The following is a 23,286-nucleotide window of genomic DNA, read 5'->3' on the forward strand; positions in this document are numbered from 1 at the left end:
CCAGGGATTGCAGATTGTAAGGAGAATATCATTAAATATGTGTTTAATGAAAAAAGGGTTTCTAATTATCCTTGGACCATTAGTAATATATATAATTATTTATACCATATATACTTATCCTACATATAAATGTATATTTTATAATACATATATATTGACTAATAATTATTATATATATGTATATATATATATATTTATTTGTTTATTCTGTATTGTGAAGAGTGAAGGTGTTAGAAAAAGCCCATGGAAAGGAAAAGAAATGGGGCAGCATTATTTCAAATTTTATTTTTAATTTTAGAGAGAGAGAGTGTGTGTATGCAGGGAGAAGGGCAGAGGAAGAGAGAGAGAGAGAGAACCCCAAGCTCAGCATGGAGCCCAACACTGGGCTCTATCCCATGGCCCTTGAGATCATGACCTGAACCTAAATCGAGAGTCGGATGCTCAACCAACTGAGCGACCCAGGTGTCCCAGCATTATTTCATTTTTAAAGTAAGCATGAGCAATTAGGCCCATTCTAATTCTTCTGCAGGAAGCCATAGCTCATTACGAACACTAAATTTATACAATATTTCTGTAGACTCATACAGTGTGGGTATACAGTGAGTCCTGATGCTCCGAGTGTGAGATGCTGAGGTGCTGTCCACTCCTCACCCAATCCCTTAACTTCAAGAGGCTCTGCAGGGTTTGGTCATTCCTGTTGGTTGACTTACTCTTGTCCATCTTTGTCGCATCATGAATCTTTGTCCATTTGTCATCAAGGTCTCTGTCAGGACTCACCTGGTTTGAAGTAAAAATACTGCTCAAGGGGGGCGCCTGGGTGGCTCAGTCAGTTGAGTGTCCAAACTCTTGATTTCAGCTCGGTCATGATCTCGTGGTTTGTGAGATCGAGCCCCGCATCAAACTGTGTGCTGACAGCGTGGAGCCTGCTTGGAATTCTCTCTCTCTCTCTCTCTCTCCTCTCTTCTCTCTCTCCTCTCTCTCTCTCTTTCTTTCTCTGCCCCTCCCCACTCTCTCTCATTCTGTCTCTCTCTCAAAATAAATAAACTTAAAAATAAATACTGCTGGACACTTTGCCTGGTACTGTGCTGTCTCACATGGAGGTTGTGCTTGCACGAGGAGAACCTTCACCATACCCACACAGAATGGCCAGAGAGCGCCGTTCTATCTCAGTGGACTCCCTACCTCAGTAGGACATGACTGTGGATGAATAGGACCTCTGCCCTAATCAACCCAAGACCCCTCATCGGGAGGTGGGGCATACCCAGCACCCAATGTGGCAGCCAGGAAACCATTGAAGCGGCGGGACATTGGCAGGAAGTCTGGTGCCGCGTGGAAGTAAACCCAGGGAACGGAAACACGTGGGTTGAGGGAGACCATAATGTTGCCCCATAATGAAGTGCATTTCTCATGAGGGACAGCATTTGTGCTCTGCATGTCGCATGTGCACATACAGGGATGGAATTCTAAACATCTGATGGTCGGTGGTGTAGACAGCATGGCAGATGTGTTGGCCAACCTGTCACCTGCTGGTGTCATTATCCAGGGCCTGATGACGGAACGTGCCTCTGAAGAGCCAGCACTGAGGTACTAACAGCTCATGCACATTGGAATACAAAGAGGAAACAGTTTATTTATAATTTGCATGAAGCATTTAATAGAAACTCCACTTTGTTAATAACATAAAAGTCCATCAGAATCGAACTGCTTAAAAATATAAACCTATATGTTATTTTAACAAATAACAGATGATAAGCTTGATGGAATGCAGAATCAAGAAAAGTTGACATTGAATCCTTATGACACAGGGTAGGGCAACAGATCACTTGAAATCGATTAGCTCCGTTAAGCAATGGAGCAAAAAGAAAAACAGTGTCATTCAGGACAGTCTTTGACAACGTGGTCCTTAAATGGGAAAGAATCCTCAGTGCAGGGTTCCTTTGGAATTATTCTAGTTTTCTTATAACATTTAAGCCAAGCCCAATATGATTTTCTACTTTAAGCTAAGACTAATCCGGAGATGAATTTGTTGGGTTTTTAAAATATTTGTAGGTTGCCCCGACATTTAGTAGCATTGCTTCCCATTTCCCATTCCCTGCTTGCTAGTCAGGGAAACTCTTTAAGGAGTTTCTGGAGGAAGCCTACCCCCAAAAAGGCATAATTATTTATCTTATTTTCCTTTAAGGAAAATTCAATCTCCTGCCCGTACTTTTAGAGCCCCATAGCCAATCTTAATGTTGTGCTCTGGGTGTGACGTGATCTGTGCAATAAAAGGACACCTGAGTTCCGAGTTATGCTGAGTGTGGCCCGTAGGCGGACGTTTTGTGTGCAGGAGGCATTTTGGGGTAGGGTCCCAGGGCACTTTCTTTAATCTTAGACAAAAAGGCAAAGAGCCAAGGAAGAATGATGAGTGATTTTCACGTGAAGAACAATACATCAAGAATATCTAAATTAATTTAACAATTACAAGGAATATTCTTGGCCACATCAATTTAAGATATGCTGGCAAGCGGGAAATGATTTTCCAATTTATATATGTCATTTCTGATATTTCTTCAGTAGCTAGGAAAAAAAAGAGAGCAAGGAATTTTGGATTTCTGTTAAATTGACCCATAATAATTTTTTTATGGCTTTTTGTGTTTGAATAGTTGGCAAGGGTCGTATAAAGGTCAGAGATTTAACTCAAAAAATGTCCCAGGGCTTTTCCTCTGAACATAAATAAGCAAGGAAGGAAAGAATAAACAGATGAATAAATAAACTTCAGAAGTCAGCACGGTGCAAAATGTTGTCTAATGATTAATTAATTATGATGAGAAATTGCCATTTATGATAAATTCATTCATGGGAGAACAGAGTATCCGAAGCCAAATGATCTGCCACAGGATGAACATAGCAGCTGTGTTGGTGTTTTGATTTGGCTTCAGAATGAACAGATGTCTTGGATCAGCTTAACTTTGTCTCCTTCAAGACAATTTCACCAGAAAGGTGAAAGAGAACCCCTCTGATTTCTGGACCATCGGGTAGGTATTGGTGGCTTAAAGTTTAGATCTCATCCTCTGTGGTTAGAGGTGGTCAGTTGCCGGAGCTCCATCACAAACTACAACCAGCTGAGTGGTTCAACACTAGAGATTGATCTTCTCATGGTTCTGAGTTAGAAGTTCAAAACCTGGAGGTGCTGCCTCAGAGGCTGGTTTCTCCAGATGCCTCTCTCCTTGGCTGGCAGACTGTCCCTGAGTCCTCACGTGGGTCCTTCCTCTATGTGTCTGTGTCCTAATCCCCCTTTTTATGACACCAGTCATTGGAGCACGGCCCAACCGAATAACCTTGTTTTAACTTAAGCACCTCTTTGAAGATCCTTTTCTAAATAAGGTGAAGTTCTCACGTACCGAGGATGAGGACTTCACCATATGAATTTCTGGGGAGGGGAAAAATTATCCCTGACACGTTTGAACCATCAAAAAGTAAGACCTGGGCGCCCTGGGTGGCTTAGTTGGTTGAACGTCTGACTCTTGACTTCAGCTCAGGTCTTGATCCCAGGGTCATGGGCTCGAACCCCACTTTGGGTTCCACGCTGAACATGGAGCCTGCTTGGGATTCTTCTCTCCCTCTCTCCGCCCCTCCACCGCTTGTACACAAGCGTGTGTGTGCTCTCTCTCTCTCAAAATATTTTCCTTTTTTTTAAAAAGTAAGACCTATAGTAGAAGTCCAGTCTAGTGGACTATTGTATTTCCTGTTACCACCACCATAGTATTAAAAAGGAACTGGATGCTTATGTTCAAATCTATTGAAAATATTGCATACAGAAAAGTACAGCATAGGAAATACGGTCAACAATATTGTAACAGCGTTGTATGGAGACACATGGTAACTACACTTACCGTGGTGGGCATTTCGTAATGTATGTAATTGTCAAATCGCTATGTTGTACACCTGAAACTAATATAATATTGTACGTCAACTGCACTTCAATTAAAATAAGATTTAAGGAAATACACATTTGGTGAATAGAAACAAGGTGTGACTTCTGGTGTTCGTTTGCAATACGGGAGTGAAAAGCAGAGCAGTTTCCCTCATCTGAGAGAAAAAGAAGAGAATGATGTCAATGCCCCAATAGAGTGTGTCCGTGTTGGGAGTTTTTGCTTGTTTATTCATGTGATTCATTTCTCAAACAGCTGACTGACTTGCCTGTTCTGGACCAGGCCGCCGACTAAAGGCAGTAACACACATGACGGACCGAGGGTGGAAGAGGCAAGAGCCTAAGGAATAAAAGGTATGAACTCAATTCAAGAAATATCTGTTAGAGCGCCTCTCCTATGTGTCAAGCCTCTTAAGGGTGCTTGGGGTGTACCCGTGAATTGAAAAAAACGAGAACCTTGTCTCTTGGGACCACTTCAGTCTAGTGGAGGGAGACAACTTATGGATAATAAATGCAAGAATAAATATGTTATAGTGTGTTGGAAGGCATTAAGCCTATGGAGGAGAGAACAGACCAAAGGAAGGGGTTCAGATTGCCAGATGGGGCCTTACTCTTGTTAATGGGTTGGGCACAGAGATCTCTGGGACATGAGGGAAGGAAGGCAGAAAAGGAGGTGACCGTGTGACCATCTGGCTGAGGACAGAGAAAGGTGGTGAAGGGGCATTCCAGGCAGCAGGAATAGCCCTACCGTGTTCAAACACTGCAAGGAGCCAAGGGTGGATGGAGCTCAATAAGGGAGCAGGGAGCAAAGGAAGATAACGTAAGTTCATATCAGTAGGGTTTTGTTGGCCATCGGAAGGATTTTGGCTTTTTTTTTTTTTTTTTTTTTTTTTTAAGAGCAGAGCCACTGGAAAGTTTTGAGCAGAGTGGAGATAGGGTGTGACTGAAATAGTAAAAAGCCCTTTTTACCCACTGTGCTCCGTGTAGAATAGGTGAGTGGCAAGGGTACAGGCAGAGAAACCAGGGAGGCACCAGCACGAGGGCAAGTGAGACACACTGGAAGGTGCAGGGCATTGAGAGTGGACTTTGTAAGACCTGGTTGGGTGTCCTTTGAAGTGGAGTCTACCCGATTGCTTACGGACAGAAGGAGGGCAAGAAAGGCAGGAACCAGAGATCACACGTGGGTTTTTTGTCTTTTGGTTTTTCCTCCAGAGCAACTTAAATGAATTTCTTCAGCTAAGATAGGAAAGTCTGTGAGAAGCAGGTTCAGTTTGGACTTGTTGACTTTGCAAAATTGGTTAGACTTTCAGATGGTGACTAGGCAAAGGGGCCAATGGTCTAGAATTAAGGAGAGATGTCAGGGCTGGAGCTGTGGATGTGAGAACCACTGGCATTTAGACGGCATTTAAAGCAGTGAGGGGACCGATGGCCAAGGGTGTGGTGTAGTGTGAGAGGAAGAAGGTCAGAGCTCCTGCAACACCAGGAATTCCAGGAGATGGGGAATCCGCCAAGGAGACTGCAGGGGAGGGGCCGGAAGGGAGGTGACCAGGAGGGACAGCTTGGTTGGAGTGACGGAAAGAGAGACGGGCAGAAAGGAAGTGCATACGGACAATGTTGGTGTCTGGAAGCCCGTGGTACAAGCAACCCACATCCCCCGGTGACTGAGAGAAGAGGTGGCCTTTGGTCCAACTCCTTAAGAAACAGGAAGCAGAGGCGGAATCCGTGGTAGACAAGGCAAAAAGACAACACTGGGTAGGACAAGCCATGCATGTGAGATGCGGCCTGCTGATGGCATGTTGTGCGGACCCACGCACAGAAGCGCGTGTCTGGAGGGGGTGGAACAGTGGGGCTGAGCATGAACAGTTGCAACCCTTACAGAGGACGACGGCCTTTTGTGCTTCACCATCTTTTCTCCTCCTGGATTGGTTCCATTATAGAGTTCAGACATGGACTTCCAAATGTGAGCTCTTGGAACTTTTCTACAGGGTGGAATGCATCACGTGCTATTTGATTAATGAGGCAGAGAGCTCACTGCTGACCCACTGGACTTGAGAGCTGTTCGCCGCCATATTGAATTTCATTCCTAAGAGACAAAGAAGCACGTTGAAAGTATCCGGCTTGAGGAATAACCTGTTACCCTCGGATGTCCACGGGGGGCCCTCACGTGCCACTGTGGCCCCCACATAACCAAGACATTTGAAGACAGAGACAATTAAGGGAGGTCAGGATCAGAGGGAAAAACTTCACTCTGAAGGTCTGGTTTCACAAAATGATTCCCCCAAGGGGCTGTCACAGACGTCAAGGAAAGGGTCCTCTCCAGGGGAGGGAAGCATCAGGAAAAAGCCTCACTAGAAATGGTGTCAACATCCTGACAGGTGCACGCCTGGCGAGATGGAGGAAGGGGCTACCAGGGAGATACCTTGTTCTCCGTGACAAAGCCCTTTTGTTGTGATTGCCAAAGAATGGCACCAAGGTGGGGACAGAAACATCCAAAGGGGTTTCTTAAGTTTTATGGCCTCCTAAGAAGGTGCCCACAGATTCTGCCCCTGCTTTGTGCCTCGTCTCCCACAGAGAAGGCTCGCCCGCCAATTTTTAGATTCTCCGATTCTCCATGAAGAAGTTATTTTTGTCGGATAGGGAATTGTAAGCTGGTCCTTGAAGTCAAACCCCCATTGTCGGACCGCCTGACCTGACCCCTGCCAGTAAATGTTACAAAGAGACACAATTGGAGAAGGGCAGGAGATCCAAGCACTGAAACCTGCTTGTCTTAGAAGAAAGCCGGTTTGGTAATGATTTTCAATTAAAAAAGTTTTATTGGATATACTTTGTCCTTCTTCACCTAGTTAAAAACTTCGTGTGGTGGGGGTAAAACCAAAAGTAAGTAAGAATATGAAAACTGCCTTCCCACTGAAAACAAAATAAGTTCACCGTTGTTATCTTGGTAACTATTATTTTGCCCTAAGTCTCGAATAAACATTTGCATTTTCTTTGACGATCGTTGTTAGATTTTTTAAAGACACATTGATGGGAATTGTTTCTGTGTTACACACAGAGTCTGTATTCCAGAGCGGGGGATTGTTTGTGGCTGATTAAGAAATTGCTTAGATGCCTGAATTAATCTGCGTGACGTCTACCATGGATGAAAGCTTTTATAAGCCCGTGTAAGCCACAGTCCTGACGTTGAGGCCCCAGCACACAGCCTGTACCCCGGGCTGTGGCCTGTGCTCTCTGCCAGCTTCTCCTGGGAGCAGGGATCGGAACACCAGGGAGACGGCAGGTTGCCTCTGTTCTGTGACCGGTGGTGGAAACACTAGGCTGACTTCCCTGTGATTTACTCATATGCGTCTTTGGAGCTGAGTTGTGGGTCTCGTTACTCGGTTCCCTTGTGCCTGAGTTGGCCACGTGCTGGTCCTTCTTTCCCTGGATGCCTCATCTTCAAGCCTGAGTCTGGATCTCTGAATTGCCTTGTCTGCCTACATTTCTACCACCTGCCCTCTCTTCCTTCCTGCCTATGATGGGACCAAGCTCCTTGTGATAGCAACAGCCAGAGTCACATCTTACAGCACTTCCGGATCCTCGTGTATGATGTCTGCTGCCCACGATGGCAGACAAGTAATGCGGGTGAGTGATGCTGGCCGGACATAATTTAAGTGGGCATGATGACCCTACAGGAGGCAGAATCTGTGACTCCCGAACTTTCCCCCGGGTAAGAATGGGGCCAACCGGCCAGAAGAATACTTAACACAATAACATGCCTAGAACATTCTTAGGTACAGGGAAGCTAAGGAGCTCACCTGATCTTGCACAGCGAGACTAGGGCAGCACTGGGGTTTGAACCCAGGCGGTCTGCTCCAGAGCATGTGCCTTTAAGCCAGATACCGCCCCCTACCCCTACCAAGCTTTCTAAGAGATGTCTAAAGAAATTTCTTTGTAAGAGGATATGTATGCATATTTATGAGAAATCTAACCAATTCTGAACATTGAGAATTCGAATTAATAGATGGAACAGAGGATGCTGGGCCATGTTAAGTCCCTGAGCCCTGGGCCGTGGCCTTGGCCCTGAATTACCAGTGTCGGTGCGCATGGGAGTCATTGCAGCTGCCAATCCTAGCATCGCACGAGCAGGCGGCCGGTCCTGTGCTCACCATGCTCCCGACGACTCCATCCCTGATCAGTAAAGCAAGAACGTGGAGAAGCTTGCGTCCTGGGTGAGCTTCAGCGCAATAGCAGGAGGAGGTTTCTGGAGGGATGGGAGAGGTTTGTAACTTGGGAGAAAAAGGGTGCTTCTTCAGGGGTGACTGGGCTCGAGGAGGGGCCCGGGCTTCCTCAGTGCTGGCGTCCATCGGGTACCCGTGCCGGCATTTTACACACAAGACCTCCCGTCGATGTTTTCCACACCACGGCACGGGATGCACATTTTGCAAATGTATTCCTCGAATCTCAGTGTCCTCGGTGGATTTCTACAAGGCCACGTGGCAGACTGAATGGCGAAGTCAGGATTCACACCTAGGACAAGGGACGTCCAACACACGGACGTGCATGGAAGCTTTATGGCAGGTCACAACTGACCAAATGCCTGTGCACCCAGGATTTCCTCTCTGTCCTTGCGCTCGGGACCAGGGGCTGGAGTCAGACCTGAAACCTGGGGCTGTAGGGGTGGGCCCAGGGCTTGGTCCCCATGGCTGGAGTCGGTTCCTTCCTGAATGATGCAACACAAACGTTCGAAAGGAAGGAAAGGGTAGAAATGGACGCCTGGGAGCTTGGGAGTGGATGACAATACCTACGGGGCAGAGTGGTTATTTACTACTGTGATCTTGACCGCCTTTGGGGCTTCTAAGGTTCTCGCTCTCCCAAGCCTTACGGGCTGCCACCGAGAATATCCTTGGAGTGACAACGAGGTGCTAAGTCCAGCCACGTGGCTCTGCCCCCTCCCTCCGCAAGGCGGACAGAGATGTGCGTGTCAAGTTCTGGCACGAGGAGGGCCCACACGGGGACCACAGACACGAGAAGTGGGAGCTGCCACCCTGGACAGTGTGCCCCTGTCCTCCCGTCTGTCCTCGGAGTCCCGCGAGGTACGTGGACACCTGGGCGGCTTCTCACGCAGCTCGTGTGCTGACACGTGGCATGCGGCTCGTCTGGCCGTGACGGGTCTTTGAGATGCTCTGACCGGAGAGGGTGACACAAACGTCTGTCTGTCCTTCCCGTCGCCCTGGGCCAGGCCGGTGTGTTCCAGAAGCAGGCCTCACAGCCACACGCTCTGTGCTCACACGGATTGAACTGAATGGACGTGATTGAGGGCAAGTTGCTGTTTTGCCCTGGTCAGTGGAAGGGCTGGGAGACTCTCAGACGTAGAGCACGTTGGTCTTGGAGGTGACATAGTTCTGCTTTAAATGTTATTTTTTTAATGTTTATTCATTTTTGAATGACAGAGAGAGCAGGAGCAGGGGAGGGGCAGAGAGAGAGGGAGACACGGAATCCAAAGAAGGGTCCAGGCTTCTAGCAGTCAGCGCAGAGCCTGACGCGGGGCTCGAACTCACTAACTGAGAGTCCATGACCTGAGCCGAAGTCGGACGCTTAACCGACCCAGCCCCCCAGGCGCCCCTGATCATGGTTCTGCTTTAAAGACAAAACAAAAAAACAGAACAAAATCAAGTGACTTCCTACCTACGCATTCTCAAAACGCTCTCTGGAGCGGCTGGCGGCAGCCCCCTAAACCCGGGGCTTTGAAGGAAATCACAGTCCGGACCCTCAGTGCAGCCACGTCCTGTCCCGTAATGACAGGCATTACGTCCGCACAGGACCATAAATCAACTCCAGAGGCTGTTTTAAATAGGCTGCACATGCTGAGGACACGGGCCTGCTAAGTGGCACTTTGCAAGGGAAGCAGAGGAGGAAGGACAGTGCCCCCACGCCAGGCCCAGGGCGGGCGGGCCTCCCCTCCCCAGGGCCCCCCTCCGCTTCCCTGGTGGCAGGGATTCTGTGCAGAAGCCTCTAGAGCCGGTGGGAAATGGGTTTCCCTGCCGGCCTCCGTAAGGCTTAATTAGGATTCCTCCGAAAAAATTTCCCTCCCACGGGGGGGACCTGGCGCGTTTACAAGGTGCGCCACACCCGTGACTGCCTGGCACTGTCCTCCCGCGTGGCGGGCTCTCCCCCCACCCCCCCTTCTGCTGCTGCTGGTGGCCCGGATAAGCCCCGGGTCCTCTGCGGTGAATGTGGACCGTGGAGTCTGCAATTACTGTCCCTGATTTCACTGTGAAAACTTTACCAGGGCGGCACTGAAAAATCTTCCTTTACCCTCCTACTCCTTCTAAGAGAAGGGAAAAATCCATCAAATTAACACATCAATGAGTTGATTGTAATCTCCAGGGCTCAGTGTAGCACTCTCCAGCCGCCCAGACAGGAGGCCGGCATGATTTATCAATGCAAACCTAATAGCATCAATATGAATCTAACTAAAAATCAATATTTCATTACCAAATTGTTAGTGAGAATGAAGAAAAATGGCCGGAGTCAGAGCATTCTCTAGGGTAGGAGCATCTGGAGTTCAATGTGACAACATGAGTGATGTGTGACTCGGGGCCTGGGGAAGGACACTGTGAGGACAGGCCACGCGGACGCCCAGGGCGCTCGCAGGGAGTGCGCCTCGCTGCTGCCTTTTTCTTTCTTTTCAGGCTCTTCTTAGAAGGCAAAACCGTGTGAGAGGGAAAATAAGGGAGGCGGGGCACAGAGTTGGCTCCCCAGCCCGACCGCCCTGCCTCCCCGGGGCAGGGGGCCTGGGAGTCCCAGGGACCAGGGACCTCTCAGGGGACTGCCTGCCCTGGTCCCCGCCCCCCCGCCCCCCCCAAGGGCCACAGTTAGGGCATCCCTCCTCCCACCCCCGCCCGGTGCGCTGCACTTGGTGGTTATGTTGCCATTTCCCAAAAAACACAGGGAAGGAAAGGGCGGCCTTGCAAGTAGGGCTCCCAGGCTCGTGGCATCCCAGCGTGGCACCCAGTGACTGTGGGAGAAAGGTGATAGCCCCCAAGTGCGGTGACAGGTAACAGTCCGGGAGTGATGAGGCTCGCCCTTGGTCGGAACATGCTTCCGACAACGCTCACGAGCAATTTATCGCCACAGCTGCTCTGTTTCTGTTATCACTCAAAGACCCAAGGTCATCTATCAAAGAGGCCAGTTATCAAATGGGAAGAAGAAAAGAACATTACAAAGCGTTCGAATGAGTAACTCGCTATAGTGCGGGATTGCACCACGCGCCGGATGCTCAGAGCTTCTTGAATGTTGTGCCCTCTGGTCCTTCCTGCCACTGCCCCCCACCACGCCAGGGCCATCCCGCGATCTCTGGTGGTCGATTTTGAGCTGGGAAAACATCTAGGGACACCTCCCCGGTGTCCGTGGAGGAGGCCCTGGAGAGCAGGTGGCCTGACCCTCAGGTCCGCTCCCGCCTGGCCTGGAGGCTGACGCGGCCCTTGTCTTCTGCTGGTCTTGCCTTGTCTACGCCTCACCCCGATTCTGCTTCTGCAGGACGTGTCCCCCCACAGCCGGATGAGGAGGTATAAGAACAGGGTCAGGTGTATTATTCTGGACCAGACCAGGCTTGCACAGATGACTTTGCACAGACTTTGTTTTCACGCAAAAATTACTTGAATACCAGGCAGTATCAAATAGTGATTAAAAGCTCAGGTGCTGGAGTCAGACAGACCTTGATAAACACAGCAGCTCTGTCGCCCATTAGCCGTGTGACTCATTTAGTGACACATTGTCACAAACTCCAGTAAACCTTAGTTTCTCCGTTTGTCATGACGACGTGCCTCGTGGGCAGGCTGACCCTGGGCCCCAAGTACAGGATTTAGCACATTGGCCAGAAAGGCACATGCTCAGTAAACGTGACCGCACTGCTGTTCCTCCCCTCCGACGAAGATGGCGGAAGGCAAAGCCCATCCGTGGGGGGTTTTCTACATTCTTCGAATCTCAAGTCCTCTCGATCGGGCTTCTGCCGTTCTGTTCTGTGGCGTGGCGCCGTCTGGAACGTCGCTCCGTGACAGAAATGCTTCTCCCGTCTTCGGGCTCTTTGGGGGAGGTTTGCACAGTGTCACCGCATTTCTGTGCTTGGCACCGCCTGGTGCTGCAGAGGTTAAATCAAGTCAGATTCCCGGGGAGACCTGACAGACTTGTGAGGCCCTTCGCCCATCTTCAGAAGCCCCCACGCGATGACTCTTGAAGGGTACGGCTACGTCGAGCTCCTGTCCTTGGCCGTCCGCACCTGACATACATCTGGCACTCGTTCTGACACTAACAAGGAACCCGTCGCCTCTCTGACATTTCCTTCTGGCCTGTTTACCATGTTCTTCAGCCCCGTGGGCTGTCGGCGTTGATTTGTTTTGTAATAGTACCTCAGTCTGACAAACGCTGAAATCAGCAGCAGGGCCGGGACGCGTGTGCTTCTGGAGGGTGGCCGGCCCCTGGCAGGTGAGTGCAAGGGACCCCGCGCAGGGCGCAGGGAGTGGGACATTCTGGGTACCTGCCTTAGACAGCTATGCGGGGTGCAGAGGGGTCTCCCACGATACCTCTCTGCGGGGTTGATCGGGAGTCGGGGCCACTATCCCCCCACACCTGCCTGTGTGGCTTTTTCTTGTTTGCAGCTGTGGAGACCCTGGTCCCTGCGTTGACCTTAGGAGACAGCCAGCTACCGTGGCCTTCCGGTTGATTGTTCTCCAAAGTTCGGAGGGAAGCCTCAACATTCTTAGAAGTAGCTTACTCTTACCGAGGGCTTTTCAGTTCCCTTGTGTCTCCTTGCGCTCCGGGCATCAGTGGCCTAAGCCCTGCTGCCCCTTTTCACTCGGGTCCCCGGCAGGTGCCGATGGGGACCTGGACCCTCCTGCGTTTTCCCCACCGCAGCTGAGAGCGGTTTCCGGTGTCACTTCATTTCCCTTCCCTAAAATCAAAGGTCCTGGCGATGCCGTGTGAGGATACTTGCGCCGGAACTCGAGAATCCCTCCTCCGCTCCAGGCGGGGGACAAGCGCAAGTGTGCGCCCCCTTCTGCACGGTCTCTGCACAGCTTCGTGCACGGTTGCTACCTCGGGCAGCAAGCACACTTTCCCTGACCGTGAAACATTTTCCAGACAACAGGGACCAGAGCTGCTACCGTTCTGTAAGCAGTCGCCGGGACGGTTTGCGGCCCCCGCACCCCCTCCACAGATGGGGGGCCATCAAGGACTGTGCCCAGGAGCAGGGCCGAGCGAAGGGGGGGCACCCCTTTCAATTCTGGCCCCCTTGTCTTCAGAAACAGCCCTGCAGGACTGGGGCCCACGCGGAGGCGGGGCAGGCCTGGAACGCCAGCGGCCATCCAGGAGAAATGAGGGTCACCCTGGCCACAAAGCAGAGGGCAACAAAAGCCAGAAATGTCCATCTGTGTGCCGAGGACGCCCAGGGAGCTTTTGAGAGGAAGTTGCCTGGCCTCCTCTAGCCTGACGGCCAGACGTGGCCACAAAACCTCCTACCTTCCCCATCGCTGTGACCTTCAGTCACAGACGTCCAGAGACGCGGTGGGGATCGTGGAATGCCAGCCCCTCTCCGCCCTGGGCCTCCGCCACTGCTTTCCCACTGTTCCCTGCGTGTCCTGAGGAACCTGTCCTGACTGTGCCGTCCCTCCAGTCCTGTGCCCTCCTGCCTGTCTGCATCCCACCTGCCCCGGGGGGGGCCGAGACTGGGACCCTTGGAAGTCGTGGGGTGAGTGCGGCTGTGACCCGGGCGGGCTTTGCTCCCGGACCTGCCCTGCGCGCCTGGCCCCCCGGGGGGCTCTTCCTTCTGCAGGAGGCAGGAGGTGAGCTCGAGGCCTGGGGACCCCCCCCCCCCACTGCAGGTGCACAGGCCCCCCCCGCCTGCAAGTGCCTTCCGCTCGGCGTTTGGAGGCGCGCCCAGTTCCGCTCCATCTAACACGACCTCCCCCAAGTTAGTGACTCCGTGCTTCCTGCTTGTTGTGGCAGCCCCGCAGGTTCCTTTCCACCCTGAACAGGTGTCTGCGCGCCTGGGAAGCGAAGCACCGATGCCGCCTCTGTTCTGGAAACTTGCCAGGCCTTCGGCTGCCCGGCACCCCACGGGGGCGGCTTCTCGGGGGCAGGTGGTCACCCCCACGGCGCCCCTCCCCTTCCCCTTTCCCCCTTCTGTTCCCTTCCTGTCCTGCCTTTCAAACATTCTTATTTATCATCGCGTTCACCCGTCTGTTAGTCTTTCCTCCGCCGGGCACGTGCGGCATTAGGGGTCCTCGAGGAAGCGACGCGCACTTGGTTAGGTGACCACCTAACTCCGACCTTAGGGATGTCCTTGAATCATACAAGCCCGCCGACCCCATCGTGCGCGCGGGTCCTTGTGGCCTCTCCATGAGGCCTATTACGGCCGTCACTGTGGCTGGCCCCCAGGGGCCCTGGAGACACGGTCTTCTAACAAGAACTCGCGAAGAGAAACCTTCTGGGTGTGTTGGTTGGTGCTTCCTCCGAAGGGTTCTGATGCCTGGAGCCAGGGGCTCCTCTCTGCTGACTTTTCTCTCTCTCCCCATTGTGTGGGGCATGTGATCCTATGTCGCTTTATCCCACAACCAAAGAAAAAATAAAAGTCGTAGCTTTTCTGGGTACCTCCACCCGGGAGGTTGCGCCGGCCCTCGCCCCGGGCGGGTTGGAGGGGCTGAGCGCAAGCGCCCTGGGGCCGGAGTGACCTCGCAGACCCCGACTTCACTTCCGCCGCACCTGTGCGGGTCCGGGGTTGCAGACTGCGTGGCGGCCCCTTCGCGCGCGCGCCCCGGACCTCAGGGGGGAAACCCCACCGGTCTGTTGCACTCTAGGCTGTTCTGAAATATGCAGCATTCCATCTCGCTGCCTTAAATTTGAAACCTGAGGCCTCCAGCGAAAACTTATCTCGAAATTATGCCTTGAGACTTCACTGCGGGACTAACAAAAATGAGTATTCCCAGGGACTTTTTAAGAATGTCATTGTTATAAAATCAGCTTGCAATTGTCGGGACTCGATATCTTACTTGCTTATCTGCACAGCTGGTAGGTAAAACAGACACTTCTAATTGTGCAGCCATCACCAGTGTTAAAAAAGGACGTTTTCACAGATTTACTCTTTACAGCTGAAAAATCTTGTCAGAAACTTGCCTCAAGTTCCACTGTATAATTGTCTCACAGTAGCCTACTTCACAACTTTCTTCGTGGGGAGCGACAGCACTCTGGTATGTCATTATTTCCTGCTTTTGGAGGTTTTAATAGAATTCAGGGGCTTCCTCCTCCCCTCCCTTAATCTATTTTATGTTTAGAAGGTTTGCTACAAGTTTGGTAAAGAAAGAAGGAGACCTGAGAAGGATGGGTTCCTGACACTGCTGATGAAGGAGAAGAAGTTTCTAGAAAACGACTACCTGGCTAAGTCTTCGTCTAACGAGGGCTGAGAGAAAATATTGTGTCTTTGCGTTTTTGCAGTCCCTTCTCCGTGACACTTTACACCCGGCTCTGTCTGTTTACTTTTGGTCCTGATAACATGCGTGTAAATATTAGGGGTTTTGGCTGAAGGAACCACACTGACAAAGAGCAGTTATTCCAAGAAGACCTACTACAGAGATGCACAAGGTGAGCAGGCTTTTGACCCGGCAAAGTGCACCAGAGAAAGGGGTGCGCGGAAGGGAAACGGAGGCGATCCCCGGAGCGTTATAAATTATGCACGTGTTCTGGTGGGTGGAGAAGGAATCACGTTGGATTGGGGGCCTCGGAAGCGATTCTCATTTGGGATGCCACCTAGTGTGTCCCAGCACATGCTGACGAACTGCTTGTCGACGGCCTCGGGTGGGGAACCACTCCAAGGACGCCGACGCGCAGAGGGTCCTGGGGCTGCTCATGACAGGTGAGGAGAGTCTAGAAGGTGGGTAAGGGTGGAGACCCAGACTGTCTTCAGCCCAATGTTGTCATCTGGGAAATGTGGACTCTAACTTGCGAGAATGACTTCCTTGCCCAAGGTCCTGCATTAATTAGGCGGCCGTGGTGAGGACATGGATCGTTCCGCCCCTCACTGCAGGGACACATAGAAGGAGGATCCTTTGGAGAAGCCCTTCCACAGCGGGGCCTCCCCCTACCAGCCTGTGAGCCTGCATATCTATGAGTTTCCCTTCTCAGACAACGAATTCACACTCTTACTTTGCGGGTCGCAGCACGAGCAAAAGGACACAGATAAGCAAACCCCACCAAACCCTGCCAACCAGGTGAACGGCTGTCTGTGACTCTTCTGTGAGACATTTGATCGAAGGATCGAGTAACTCGGAAGGGTTCAGACAGATCCTTGAGATCCTGGTTGTCCCAACAACCGTGGAGTTGCTTTCAGACGCGGGAATAAAAATTTTAAATGTCATTGGAAAGTACACCAGGGACTCTTGACAAAAAGAAAATCATCCCGTCTTTCAAGACTAAATATATTTAAATTGATACATATGTGTTAGGGCTTGGGCTCTGTCCTAGAATTTGAAAACCACCTGTTATGCCTATAAAAGTTCATACCAGGAACTTTCTCGTGAGCTGTTCGAAGGACTAAGATTTCGGCATAACACCCTCTACAGAGTCTTAAGTTTAAGAGTGAAATTGGCTTTGCGAAGGCAATCTGAAACATGGCGCTTTCTTCACGGTCGGTCATATAGAGCAGTGCTGCTAATGGTCAGTGTCCCACCTTGATTTTAAAACAAGAGGGTCGGCCACCATGGGGACGTTGTGCAAAGTTTTATCTTTATACAATGACAATTTAGAAACGGGGTTTGCAGCGTAAAAGACACGCAAATCCTGAAGTTTAAAATAGTCTACTTCCCCCCCTCCCCTTTTATTTTACGCTGGGCTTCATTCAGGGACACGGTCTAATTTAGGAGATTGATTTCCAAAAGAATCAGTTGCCGCTGACATTTCTCAATTGAATTTCAAAATTGCAAAAAAGGAAAATAAACACCTCCTCGTTGCTCTTAATAGAGTACCAAGCTATCACTGGTATCTATTTTTATTATCCTGTACTCACTTAGCAGCCTGAATTACAGCCGTGTTGGGCACAGGCATATCCCTCTGTGCTTGGCTTGAATATTAGCTATAAGAGCTCTATATGGATTCATCTAAGGAGAGAAAAAGTTAGCTGAAGCCATAAGATAATTAATCTTTGTTGAAATGATATTTTCCTTTCTGCTTGCCATTTGTCATGCAGAAGCATTTAATGCGGAAGCATTAAAACACCCTCTCACTGCAAGTAGAAGCCAAAGGATGCCATTTGAAGCTGCTTGAAAATATTCCCTCCCCTCTCCTCCCTCCACACCCCCCGCCTGCCAGGCCTCTATGAATCTGCTCCTGTTTCAAAGGCCATCACCCAGGGCTGCTTAGATGTGATTGAAACCCACTGTTGTCCGCGACCGAACCCCAAAGACAGGACAGGACATCAGACAGCTTTGCTGGTGCGCAAAGAGGGACGGACACCTATGCCCTTTACATGTGGGATTGTCTCCTTTCAGGTGTTCTTAGGACAGTTTTCTTATCGTCGATGAGGCCGTGATGCTGAGGGATCCATTTTCCGCCCTCTTCTCCCGCCGAGCGTTCTTTTATTCTGCGTTCTTGTGTTCTGATGAGTTCTTTATATCTAGCGAGGGTTCGGCTTAATTAGATATTCAAATGATTCTGAGCAGTGCTGTTCCTCTCACTCCGAACTGCGACAAACACCTAGGGAAACATACTGTTGGCGGCATTTAATCAACGGCAGTCAATTTATCATTTTCACAGTTTTAGTGAGCGGTTATGAATCACTAAAATCACAGGTATTGTAGGCGCAGGGTTGTGGCGCCATCATTAACAAATCCGCAGTGTGCAGAGGGATGACTTAGTAATTGAGTAGGAATAATAAGGACACATCGTTTAGCTGCGTGTCACAGACCGTGCCTCCAAACGCAGGCATGCAAAATCCACGTTTTGCTTAATAAATAAATTACACAGCCGATGTATTATACATAATTTGTGTCCTCGCGGATTTGAGTGATCTATAATGCGTGGTCCAAGCCATTTATTTATTAAGACTAACTATATATTGTAGGCAGGCAGCTGAAAACTCCAGGGGACGGCCTGCCTGGGGGCCCGCGCAGCACGGTGAGGCGGGGCCCGACGAGGGGTGTGCTTGGGGGTCAGAGCCTGGGGCCCACGGCCCGCTGCCTTCTGTGCTTGTAAGTGTCGGTTCTGTCTGGAGGAAAGGCAGCCTGGATCCTTTTGCAGGGATTTCTGAGATGAGAGAAAATAAAAACGTCCTTAAGAATGTCTGTGGTAACAAAAAAGGATCTTCAAGTTCATCACGTGGAATGGATTTGGGGAATGCCAAATCGCAAAAGCTTAGCGGTGGGCTTTCAGGAGGATTGTGGGAGGAGGGGTGGCACCGGGGGCATGTCCGGAGCGGGGAGATGGGCTGGCCGGTGGCCTCGTTCCCGGCTTGCAGAAGGCGGGAGCCAGACTGGGCTGTGGTCAGGGGCTCGCCCGGGACCAGTCCCGGGTGGGCGTCGTAGGCTTAGATAGAATCTCCCAGGGCGCCTCGCCTCGCTAGGGCGGAACACGTCGGCGTCCCCCTTAGAGCTTGGTCACGCGGGCCTGTGATTCTGAAGGATGAGCCGGGAGAGGCCTCGCGTGTATTTCAGTTCCTTCCCCCCGAGGACAGGACTGCTGTCCTCCTCTGGTTCAGCCTGAATCCTTGCCGCTCCTCGGCCGGGACCCTCTGCACCTGTCGCCGTGCTCACCGCGGGGGGGCACAGTCCCCAGCGGAGCCGCACTGCCCCTTGTGCCAAGCCTCGAACCGCACAATTGCCGGGAGGTCCCTTCAGGCTTAGTCCGTGGTGGCGTCACCCTCCCTTATCCTGAAGTCGCGTCCCCACGCTTTGTGTCTAAACCCCCACTCGCCTGTCCTGGGCCAGCCCGAAGACGTTTCTCCTTCGCAGAGGCCTGCGGTCAAGGTAAGCGACCTGGACAGGCTACAGTCTCCTTGCACATGAAGGAAGAGTCGTTGCCTGACTGGGGTGTGAGCGCAAACCAAGTGCGACAGAGTTCCAGGAGGCTTCTGAAAGAGACCACTGCGCCCTGTGTTGGTGACGGCCGCCCACGGTGCATGTAGAACATCCCATGCGGCAAGGCCGTATCGGCCCAGTCCTGCCTCTCCCTCCCCTGTGCAGAGCAACGTCTTGCAAGGCTGTGTCCGTGGAATCCACGTGGAGGTTTCTCCCCCCTGCCCCACTGAAGCCTCTTTTCAAGATGATGGACAGTCTCCGTGCTGCTAAATCTGATGGCGGGTTCTTGGACCTCCTCCCCTCCACGCTGCCGGCAGCTTCCACACGGTCGACTTGCGTCTCTTCGTACCGATTCTGCCTCACTCCCGACGTGCCTGTGCTGCGTCCCCCTGGTCTGGCTGACCCCCCTGGGCACTGGGATGCTCCGGGGCCTGGTTCTGGGACCTCTGTGCCCATCTGGGTCCATCCATTGCTGGGAACGTCGTTTACAGGTGGTGCCTTCCCCTTTACTGTGAGCTGTGTTTGCAGTGGCCGCTGGCCCGCTCCACCCGGAGGCCTGATTTACACTTGACATTCAATATGCCCCCAAGTCAACTCTCCATCTCCCTCTATAAATCTGCTCTCCTCCCATTTGTGGTCGCCTCAGTAAATGGCAACTTTAATTTTCTAGTGTTTTTAGGACCCAGACCTTGAAATTATCCCGACTCCTTTCTTTGTCTCATTCCCTCAACCAGAATCTATGGAAAATGCCTTTGACTCTGCTTCAAATACACCTGTAAAATCGAATCACTTCTTGGGTGGGCTTCCAAGGGGCCGTCGAGGACTTCCATAATCCACACGCCCAAAAAAGGAAAGAAAATCCTGGCAGAATTATCAACAGCCTCCTCTCCCGGAACTCTGGAAACGAATTGAAGCCTTACAACAATCTGGAAAGCATTGCATTCCGGAGAAACTGCTGACCTCGGGTAAGCAGTGGGTTGTGACGCTAATGCCCGGACGCCCTTCTTCGCGCTGCAGGAGTCTCAAAGCCCAACGGTCTACACTCACAGCATCTTGTGAAAGGTGGCCACTGCCTGGAACAATTGGGTGTGGGCCCTAAGGGAGGCCTGTCCTGAAGCACCATCACTGTCCTGTCTGCCTCAGAGCTCCCTGGAAAGATCCTATCTCCAGGGCATCTGTCAAAATTAATTAGCTGCAGTTTTTTGAAACATCACACCTGCCTGAAATTACAGCACCAGCTGGGGCAAGAAAATCCCAGCTAAAACTTGTAAAAGAACTCTCTGGACTGTCTGGGGCACAAGATGTCCATAGGGGGTTTGAAACCTCTGGCTTATTTCTGGTGTTTGGAAAGCCGCCTGCATGCACAGGTTGTATGCGTGCTTGGGAGAGACCCGAAAAGGTCCCCAGGGATGCACCGCTGGTTGGCCTTGATGCCCTGCGCAGGGGGCGGAGGGGTCGAAGGAAGACTTGCAAGTGGCCTGCGTGTCCCCCACCCCCCCCCCGTGTCCCTAGCACACACAAAGGGTGAAAGGGACCCGAGGACTTGCTGGCCCGGATGTTCCAGGAAAGCGAACCAGGCAGAGACCTCGGTAGTCGCCTGTGACACAGACGTCAGATTCTACAGAACGAAACAGACAATTGTGAGCACAGACTCTGGGGTGGGGGTGGGGGGGTGGATAGACTGCCAGGCTGCCTGCATTCCGCTATCTGAAGTGTCGGGTTTCGGCAAAATTGTATGGGATGCACGCAGAAACAGGAAAGCATGGATCCTGCGTAGAAGAGGCAGCTGACAGAAGGCACCTCTGAGGGGGCCCAGATGTTGGACTTATTAGACCAGGGCTTTAAATTGTACAGCCGTGAATACACGGAAACGACTAAAATCAGCACAACCGTGAACACGCCGAAACAACTAAAACCACATTGCTTCTCAGAGTCTGTGCTGCCTCCCTTGTGCTTCGTGTGACCCGGGCTGTTGCAGACAGCTCCCTATCACCTCCCTGTTCCATCCCCTGGAGCCTGTTCTCGGGGCAGCAGCGAGAGGGACCCCTTAACCGGCAAGGCAGGAACTGCCTTTCCTTCCACCGCCTGCCGTCCCCTCACGGTGACAACCCAGGCTCTCAGCACAGCCCCACGTGTTCCCCGACGTGCTTCTGTTCTCCCCCGTGACCTCTCCTCCTTCCTTCCTGTTTCGTAGGCGCCCCGTCTCTACCCTTGGGGACCCCTGTGCCTAAGTCACATCGGCGGATGGTCATGTGGGTGGTTCTTTCTCTTCAGCAAATGTGGCGATGACTCAGGGCTTCCCCGGGCACCGTGCTCGGAAGCTGCCATCTCAGAGCACAGGGACTGCTGGGGGTGACATACCGGCCAAGCCACTGTAGGGTGAGTATGTGATCATAACGCTGACACGCGATAAAAACTACCGAGGTTAGGGCAAGAAGGATTGTCATTTCGGCCCCATGGAGAGGTACCTTTTCTCTGAAAGAGTAATGATTTCCAGAGACCCAAGGAAAACAAGATTAACCAGAGGAGGGAGGGGCGGGTGTGTCCATCAGAGAGAAAGGTGGATGCAACAGCTTCCAGGCAGGAGCCAAAAGAAGGAGGCCAGTGAGGCCGTGGCTTCTGGAACTGGGGATGAGGCGGGGGCCACAGGCCGTACTAAGGGTCTTGAGTTTTATTGCCAGAGCAGAACCGCCCAGTGATTCAAACAAGGGAGTCACGTAATCCAGTCGGTGGCTCCCCCGGGGTGACACTGTCCTCGTTGCAAAGGTCAGAGGGGGCAGAGGCAGGGGCGGGTGCAGGGCCCCGTGGCAGCGGGGGAGTCCCTGGCCGAGACTGGCCAGACACAGGGCGGAGGCGGTGGACGGCGGACAGATCAGAGGTGAGACGGTGGGACCTGCGTGCGGCTTGGATGTGAGCGGGAGGGTGGTCTTAGGTCTTGGGGGCGGCCGTAAGCAAGACCCGCAGGCTGAGTGGCTGAAAACAACAGGAACTGAATCCCTCACGATTCAGGAAGCCGGAGCCCAGAATCGAGTTTGGGGCAGGGCTCCGGGGGCTTCTGCCTGGCTTACGGTGGCTGCAGGTGCTCAGCGGCTTGTGGCAATGCTATTCCTGTCTCAGCCTCGGCCTCACATGGCCTCTGGCCCCGTGCCTCTGTGTGTCCTTTCCTCTTCTTACAGGGCCACCGGTATCATATTCCGGGGCCGCCTTAATCCCGAATGACCTCATCCCGTACTAACTAACCACATCTGCAGAGACCTTGTTTCCAAACATGATCACATCTGGAAGGACGCAGACTTTGGGAGGACACTGGGCAACCCACCTCAGGGGCTGAGGGGAGTTTCAAGGCTGAGCACTGGGCCTTCGAGGGACGGTGGGGCCGTGCAGTGTGGCCGAGGCTTCCAGGGAGTGCCTCACGCGGGTCAGGGTGGCCACTGTGTGGCACTGGGACCCCGGGGTGCCCGGTGTCCTGCTAGCTCTGCAGGCCTGGCAGGTTTTGGCTGAAGATGAGGTTTAGGCGGAATGCTCCAGACGGGGGGGGGGGGGGGGGCTCGTAGCCGCAGGGGTATGTGAGTTTATTCAGGGGCAGAAAGGACAGTACCAGGATTTCCAAGATCCTTAAGAATGTTTGCTTATTTGAGAATTAAAACAGGGCCCAGCCTTGTCTCCTAGTTCCCAAATGTCACCAAGTCAACATAATTTTTCAAGTTTACATATTTTTGTTTCCAAGCTTCCTTGGGGTTCTGACAGCCGCATAAGTCCTGATTCTTTTTTTTAAATGTTATTTATTTTTTTTGAGAGAGAGAAAGAGAGAGACAGAGGAGGGGAGGGGCAGAGGGGGAGGGAGACAGAGGATCCATAGCAGACTCCAGTGTTGTCAGCACAAAGCTTAATGCAAGACTCGAGCTCACAAACCATGACACTTAACTGACTGAGCGACCCAGGTGACCCGAGCATGATTGTTTTTAATGTGTATTTATTTTTGAGAGAGAGAGAGAGAGAGAGAGAGCGCGCGCGCGCGCGCGGCGCGCGAGCGGATGGGGGGAGGGGCAGAGAGAGAGGGAGACACAGAATCTGAAGCAGCTCCAGGCTCCGAGCTGTCAGCACAGAGCCTGACGCGGGGCTCGAACCCACAAGCCGCACGATCATGACCTGAGCTGAAGTCGGACGCTTAAACCACTGAGCCACCCATACACTCATCGTGACTCTTGATTCCTATACAAGCTGCCCCGCGTGTCAGAAATAAAAGCTGGTTGTGGGTCCTCAGGGTGGTCTGTGTCCAGCTACGTGCTGGGGTGTGGTTGGGGACGGTGACGGGCTGTTTGTCCAGGGAGCGTG

Source organism: Lynx canadensis, chromosome D3 (assembly GCF_007474595.2).
Source record: "Lynx canadensis isolate LIC74 chromosome D3, mLynCan4.pri.v2, whole genome shotgun sequence".
Lineage (NCBI taxonomy): Eukaryota > Metazoa > Chordata > Mammalia > Carnivora > Felidae > Lynx > Lynx canadensis.